The sequence below is a fragment of the Cinclus cinclus genome, chromosome 2, assembly GCF_963662255.1.
Source record: "Cinclus cinclus chromosome 2, bCinCin1.1, whole genome shotgun sequence".
NCBI classification, from domain to species: Eukaryota; Metazoa; Chordata; class Aves; order Passeriformes; family Cinclidae; genus Cinclus; species Cinclus cinclus.
This window is the reverse complement of record NC_085047.1, coordinates 57,045,559-57,053,985: the sequence shown is the minus strand read 5'-3', so window position 1 is coordinate 57,053,985 and position 8,427 is coordinate 57,045,559.

Sequence of the window (8,427 nt, the reverse complement as noted above, 5' to 3'; positions counted from 1 at the left end):
AAGAGGGTGGAAGTTGCTTCAATAAACCATGAATATTCATCTTGCATGTCTGGTCAGTTTTGATCACTCAGCTGAATTTTCAAGGCAATTCCTATCAAGCTTCATGACTGCCTGAAACAGCTTTTGGCAATAAGAAGGCAAAGAAAAAAAAATGATGTTAAAAGGAATTGACAGGCAATAGGGTTAGAGATCCTGCCCAAATCTGATCTTGCAAATAACTGACCTGAAAGTAAGTAATTAATCTGTGAAGGTCTTTGATAACTTGTGTGGTAATGCTAAAGTATATTCCCTGTTAATTATCCAGAAGAAAAAACCCAAAGAGACAAAAAATCTATGCCCAAAGCCTGCAAGAAATGAGGAGCAGATTCATGTTGATTCCATTTAATGAAATGACGGAAAGATTAGAAAATGCCAAGAACCCCTTTCTTTGCTTCTCCACAGGACTAGCTTTGGGCTAGGCACGAGTCCAAACTCTGATTCTTAAGTGGATTTTCAAGCTCCTGCTACAAATTGCAGGTGGTGCTAAACCCAGCTTATGAGGGACAGTCTAAGCAGGCGTACAGGGACCTCTGTTTTGCCTTTGGTGATGGTGACACTTTTCAAACTATTTGTGACTATAGAAGTTTAAATGTAGCAAACAAATTGTAAGACAAGCTTTAGCAGGCAGTGCATTTTGACAATTTATCTTTCTTCCTAGTATTTAATTTTAACTGTCTCATGATGCACCATCCTCTTTATAAAAACAGCCCTCCATTGCAAGCAGGTGATACAAGCTGAGAATGTCAAATAGGATTTTCATGGCACACATTGTGAAATGTTTTACAGATACCCATAGAAATGTTTATTGCTGCTCTTTCATCATCATAAGAATTTCTAGAAGATTATATACATTGGTTCAGATTAAGAAATTCTCTCTGAGGTACCATTGCATGTTAAATTAGAGCACTTCATGCAATGTAACGTGTTAAGTCAAAGTCAAATATTTGGGGAGATGGTGGCAGATGAATGAAAGCAAATACAAATATGTGTCAAAACGTGTGGAGAAAAACACTGGTTAGGATTTGTACAGTAAATTACCTATTCCTATGCTACTTTCTTTACTTGAATTCCAATCTGGCATACCTCACCTGAGTTCAGGCAGGTTATTTGTGCCTTCAAGTCTGTGCTTGACCAACAACATCCTGGTCTGTATCAGCAATAGTGTAGCCAGCAGGATCAGGGCAGTGATTGCCCCCCTGCTCTTGATTCTGGTAAGTCCACAGCCTTGAAGCCTGTGTTCCAGGGGTGTTCAGCCTGGAGAAAAGGAGGCTCAGGGAGGACCTTATCATTCCTACAACTGCCTGAAAGGAGGCTGTGGCCGGGTGGGGTTGGTCTCTTCTCCTGGGCAACCAGCAACAGGATGAGAGGACAAAGCCTCAAGCTGCTCCAGGGGAAGTTCAGGTTGGACATCAGAAAGAATTTCTTCATGGAATGGGTAGTAAGGCATTGGAATAGGCTGCCGTTGGAAATAATTGAGCCCCCATCTCTGGAGGCATTTAAAAGATTTGAGATGTGGCACTGAAGGATGTGGTTTAGAGGTGGCCTTGGCAATGCTGTGTTGATTGTAGGACTCAATGATCTTAGAGGTATTTTCCAACCTAAACAATTAAATGGTTCTGTAAGGATCAGCTTTTAACTGTCTATCCAAAAAAAAAAACAGTTTCAATTTCTCAGAGGATTAATTTTCTTGACATAGTTATGCAGTGATACTGCTTGAATTTTAAAAGAGGAAATGGGCTCTTGCAATTCTGTCGTTGATGCTCACAGATGGACACATCTCAGCTTCTCAGAGGATAATCTAAGTTTTTGGGTGAAGTGACCTGAACAGTCATTAATAATGCAGCAGTCATCTTCCAGGAAACTCTCTCCTCCAAAATCCTGTGCTGAGTTCCAGGGGTGCTCACCTTGCCAGCCCAGCTCCAAGCCCTCCTTAGTGCACTCCTTGATGCCTTTCTAACTAGCTGGAACTGGAAGGATGTCTCTCAGTCTCTTGCTGCTTTTCTGACTGACACGCGATTTGCAATGCCTTGGGCTAGCTTGCCTTAAGGGTTCAGCATGTCTGTCCTGGGAAATGACACTGTGTTATGACATGTGGCATCCAACACAAGGCTGAAGAGAAACCCAGGATCCCCTAACCCTCTGGGGATATGAATACTTGTGCAGTTATATTGACACATTACAAAGGTGTTTTGGGTTTACTTTTCCAGCTGGAAAATGTTCCTTTTAAAGGAATCAAAGAGAGGGATTTAAGCATTGGAAGGGGATGAGATTGCTACCTGTGGAGGAATAAGGATAGTTTTGTGGGGTGTTTGGGCTTTCCAGGGAAGAAGTGTGGGGGTGGGGTAATGAGAGGATATCCAGCTCTTCTTGTGATTGGTGACCCTTACCCCATGACACTGAGCTGGAGCTGCAGCCTGAAGGCTGTGGTCCCAAGGACTGAGGATCATGCTTGGGGTCATGCATCTCCATGACCACAATCAAAATCTCTCCTAGATGAAGTGATCTGAATGTGGCTATCACCATGGGATGAGAAGAGAGCAGTAAGCCATAGGGATTTTAGTGGTAATGAAGATGTTTCCCAGCATCACCACTGTTATTTCTTCCTTTCCCCAGGGAGGCTGAGGCCAAAAATTTTTGAGGTTCTCCTGATCACAGCCTCACATGGGAGCTAGCCAAAAGCAGTCTCTAACTAGACAGCCCTTTTCTGACACATTCCCACTTGAGTAAAAAAAGTTCCCAGTCCAGTTCAATTAGTGCTTCTCTTATCAGAGACAACTCCCATCGAGTCTTTTAACATGCAATTATACTTTGAAAGGTCACTCTGGGAAAACTGTGCCATGAGGCTCCATGTTTATTGACTCCCTTCCCTGAGCAATTTGCTCAGTTTACATGTAATGAATAAAAGCTGTTCCTGGCTGCTGCCCAACTTGACTGGTCTAAAAGCCAAGCTGTGTCAGCCCTCTGCCAGGGCATTAACACCAAAATCAGAGGTTGTTCCAGAAAAACTTCTTGACCTAGGAGTGTCTTTTTCCTGTGGCCTTTGCGTTTGGACACGTTACCATAATCTCCATTTACCATAACCAGTATCAGCATTTCCCATTCTTGTTTTGAGCTGCTGATCAAGTCCACTAGTCCTTGCACCCGAATTAAATGTTGCTGTCATTTGTCCCACCTTCAATTTTCACCTGCATATTAGCTTCTAACTTAACTGTGATAATTCAGACCTGTCTCTAGAACTGGCTGTTGTGTCTGCTCAAGGCAAACAGGAGAGGAGAACGGGATTTGTTTTGTTAGACAATATATCAGCCTTGTAGAGGGGTGTAATGTGTCGGGTTAATTTAGCTCCAGGATGGGCAGCTGACCCACTATGGCTGAGCAAGTGTCTTAACTTGACAAAGCAGTGTGACTCTTATGGCAGGATGGCTTCTGGTGCTTGTGCTGGCTCGTGCTGTAGTCAGACCACAGACCTCACAGTAAGTGCAGTGTAAATGTAACAGCTTTACAGGTCTGGGGCTTGGAAAGATCATTCTGATCTCGTGGCCAGATGGTGCAGAAGGAGTTTCTGCAGCAAGTCTACACCTGGGGGAGTATCACAAAGTCTGGAGCAGAGCTACACTGTGCCTATAGAGGAAATTAATGTCACCGAGGAACGGAGAGCCCGTCTCACCTGCCAGGCTTCAAGGCTGAATGGGAAGTGCAACCACCACTGCACATGGAAACTTCACAAATCACGGCAGGGCTTTCACTTAGGTTGCAATTTGAGTGAAGATGGGTGTGTTTTGGAGAAATAAATCCTCTGATATGTGCGAACATGACGTTATGGCTTATATACAATGATTTCTCCATATTTGAGTCAGTACTCTTTGGTGTTTCTCTCTGTGCACAGCCATAGGCCCTCCAGGGTGAACACCCCTGTGGTTCTTCTCAGTGCCTGGAGATCTCCACGGCTGATGATTCCTCTCTGGTTCTTCCAGGTTTCCAGAAGAGAGGAGAGCAATCAGGAGGCATGGGTGAGGTGTGATCCAGCACAGACAGTATAATTACGTACACTAAGGACATATCTCATGCTGAAATACTTCTTCAACATGACTTCTCAGTGTATACACAACCTCCAACACGTGCCAGTCCTGCATATAGGCTGTAAGGCAAATGAGTTTTCCATAATCCACAGCCTGGTTGTCAGCATCAGCCCGTGCAGACACACACTGCTGGAGGGCCCAGGTTTAATCTTCACTGGTTTTCAGCGTGGGAATTTATCATACACAGTCACCATACAATTGCTACAACAATTTACAGTCTGCCAGGAATCCAGCCTGTCCTCCTCATACCTGGGGCTGTCCCTGTCTTCTGCCAATCCAGCAGAGGAGCTGTGTGGAGGCTTTCCCAGAGGAAGCTGGATAAATCTCCTTGGCAGCTCTCACACTGGTCACACCATCCAGTCAATATTTATACTCCTTTTTTTGAAGTCCTCATTAGGTATTTTTTAGCAAAAACTCTGGAAGTGACAGTGCAGCAGCTGTGACATGCTGAAGTTCAACTCTGTCTACCTAATGGAATTCCTTTTCCAAGGACACTTGCCGCAAGAAATTGCTGCCCAGAGGCAACAGCACTATATTTCTGTTTCACTCAGGACTCTCGTAGCTGATTTATTTTGGTTCAGCATTTCTTTGAGTAATCAAGATAGTCCTGAGACTGTCACTCTTCTGGATATCTCTCTCCACATCTCAATTAGGCAAAAACACAGGCCTCTCCTGAAGCTCACTTTAAGTAATGACCCCTTTTGGTATCAGCTGGTACTTTTAAAGATGTTACCAGCCCTCACTGTGTTATTATTTCCTGTTAGTATATTATACAATTATTCACTTGTGTTACTGCAATTCCCAGAGATCTGTCTCTGGATCAGAACCTCACCATGGAAGTTGCACTAGCACCCATGTTTTGTAGTCTACTGTCAGAGGCCAGAGAGGAACCTGTATCCTGAAATAGGAAATATCTAATGGTGATTAGAATGGGCCTAATGTTTCTGATGTGCCAGATCCTGTTTTAATTCTCAAAGTTAAGGCAGGAACTCATTGATTTTGGCTGCTGTTAAACTGGACCACTCTAGAATGGTATCATCCAGTTGTGTGACCCAGCTATTTGCTACGGTTTGTTAGGAAAGACCCAGGCTGATCCCTGTGGGTGTATCTAGTGGTCCTGCTGAAAAAGGCAGAGATGTAAGGCTTGCCTGCATCCCATCCATGCACTCACACTGAGGAGCCTTGCAGAGCCTCTGTGGAGCCTTGCTGTCTCATGCTCTGAAACCATCTCAGACTAAAAGTCGATATTAGTAGATATTTAGAGAACAGTTTCAGAGACATCAAAGTCTTCAAGCCAGCTACTTGGCAGCTGTTTTCTTCAGTGTCTGAAGCAGAGATTGCAACTTGAAGAAAATTTCTACATAGACTGTGCTTGCCAGTCTGGATTCACCTTGAACAGGTGGGAAATGTAGTGCTTTCCCCACATTCTGCTCACCAGGCAGTCTGATCTGAAAACAAAGATCCTTTCCAGACTTGTTTCTTGCATTACTGTGTTTGCTTTACTATTTTAAGTGGTCTCACGTAGCAGAGAAACAAAGAAGATCTGAGTTTTTCCTGAACTAAAGCCAATAGGATCTGGCTGGCAGTGAAATATCTCGTGCTATGCAGACACCCAGTCTCAGCAATAAGAAAAGTGCTTTTAAGAACACCTGGAAACTCTGCCCTAAATCTCACATTTGCATTTGAATAAGTTTATTTCTTTGTCTAAAAGCTCTGATTTTTCAGTCTGGACAGCATGGATGTTGAAGCACTTCATCACTGTTGCTATGAAAGTTCAAAGCCATTTATCTTCAATACGGTTACTTGACGCAATTTCTAACAGGAAGAACCTCTCTGTCCTGGAGCTTTCTACAAGATTAAGTGATGTATTCAGATAGGCAATGTCTCAGGAGGATTTTCCCTACCTGGAAGACATAAAGCTCTCACTCTAGTTGAAGGATAGCAGGCTTTGCAATTGGTGTTTCCCATTTGCCTTCCACTATAGTTTGTTAGCTTCTTTTTTTGGAGCCTGGCATCCTTTTGTGAAAGTACTGTGAGAAGAGCCATCTTTGCAATTAAATTCTTCCCTTGAAGATGATCACTGCCTCCTAATCTTTCACATGTATTTTCTGGAGTGGCAGAGCCCAAAGTAAGAGAAGAAGGCTATGCATTAATCTATTGCCTCTGTGGAGAGAGAGAAAAAGAATGAATGCTTGCAGTCCTAGCCAGGGGTATGAGGTAGAGGTTTAATGTGATGTTCTGCCAAAGTTTTTTTTTGTGGTTTTCAGCAAGTACTTTACTGTCCTGGTGGACAGTATGCAGGTGAGTGACAGCAAAACTGTCAGGTGCCAGGACCTGGAGGAATCATTAGCAGCTGCAGGTGGCTGGGTACCCACCAAACCCAAAGGAGATGGGCAGGACTGGGGCTCGGTGTTTGCAGTCACAATGCAGCATCCTTGTGCAGGACCATTCACATGCAGACCCAGTGGATCTGATCACCTGCACTGCTCCAGAGACAAGGTTCCCAGGAGAGGAGAGACCCTGTAGCCAGGTGGAAGGTGCTGATGAGAAATGTCTCTACACAGAGCCTTAACTCCTGCTGTTTGCTACTCCCAGGAGGTCCGACTGCTTTCCTTACAGCCCTGCTGTAACCACACCCTAAGGGTTTCCTGTTGAGTAGTTTCTGTCTGGAGGATGAGTAGTTTCTGTCCTCAGCTCTATGTGCACGCCTCTGGAGCCCGCAGGTGCTGCCCTGTGCTACCCTGCTGTGAAACGATCTCTGTTTCTGCAGGCTCATCTCTGCAGTAGAGGAATCATATTTGTGTGTGAAGAGTTCTGGTGGTGACACATAGCATTCTTTGTTTTCCACCCTTCAGTTTGATGGTGTTAGCAGCAGGCAGAGTGTATTGAACTAAAAAAAAAACCCAAAAAACCCCCAAACCAAAACAAAACCAAAACAAACAAAAACACACTCACAAAATAAAAAACCAAAAAACCAAAAAAAACAAAACCAAAACAACACAACACCAAAAAAACCCCAAAAAACTTATGCTAGTGTCTGAACAGTTCAAAATCTGCAGCTTTTCCATGTGAGAAGGTGTTTCTGACTCAATTGCAGAAGAAGCACATCTGACTCTGTTCTGACAGACTCTTCCCCAATCAAAGTGCTTTTCTGGTGTGTGTTGGGCTAAAAAAAACCCAGACAAATCACCTATACTACAATATACTACTACTGTCAATTGGATTTAGTTCCTTGGATGCACAAAAGAGAGAGCCATGCAGTAGCATCCAGCAATTCATTGTGACTCATTTTGCTATAACCCTAACTTGTCTAGAATTTACCACTTCTAGCTCCTTCAGTAGTTCACTGGCCTGTATTCATAAGGATGGTATGAAACAGAGGGTGAGATATCAAGTCCAGTGAGAAGAGGACTAGTGCCCTCTTTCTCAACAAGTCCTAAGCCAGCACTGGCACAGCAAGATCTTTTGCATCTTTAAGGTTACGAGGCTCAGGATGCTGCAGCTGATTTATAAGGAGTCATGGATATATGATGTGAGCTTAATTCATAATAGAATTGAGCTGAAAGCACTAATGCTGTTTTACTGCAAATCTGACATTTACATTCACGCAGTGTCTGATGGATAGTGCAGAAGAACCAAAGTAGGTTTTCTAGTGGGTCTGGTAGCAATCCATCTATCTCAGCCTGATGAAATTATTGTTGCAATTTACTAAACTAAGCACAAGAAAATCCATCTGTGAACAGAGATATATAAAAATCCTAAAAATAAAACTACAAACCCAAAGCCAATATTTTGTCTATGTCAAAAACCTAAGAACAACTGAAACCCCACCAAAACAAAGAGGGAACATCGCACTCAGGTAGGTAGGAAAACAGATTTTTTGCAACAGCTGCATAACAATTTTGAAATCCTCATTTTCTCCTGCACCATATGAAGGATACTTCCTTACTTCAAAGAGATGTAAGGCTGTGTTCTTTATGGGAAGGCAGGAATTCAGATTGAATACATTATAAAGATCCAAAATATTAGAGTACAAAACAAGTTTTAGAATCCCTGCTTTCAGATTAAATTTAGGAGGCCAAGCTTAAGCTGCCTTTGAACCATAAGCAGAGCTGTAGAAAGGGTTATACTACAAACACTGAAAGAATGCTTGCAAACTGAATATCACTGTTGATCTTACTTGCCAGTATTTTAGGATTGATGTCCTACCATGCTGAATATTTGCTTCACCTTTGCTTTATGGCAGTATAAGGTTGTTCATAAATTTTGAATTATGACAGAATTGGAATATCTTCTATGGTAGAAAGTC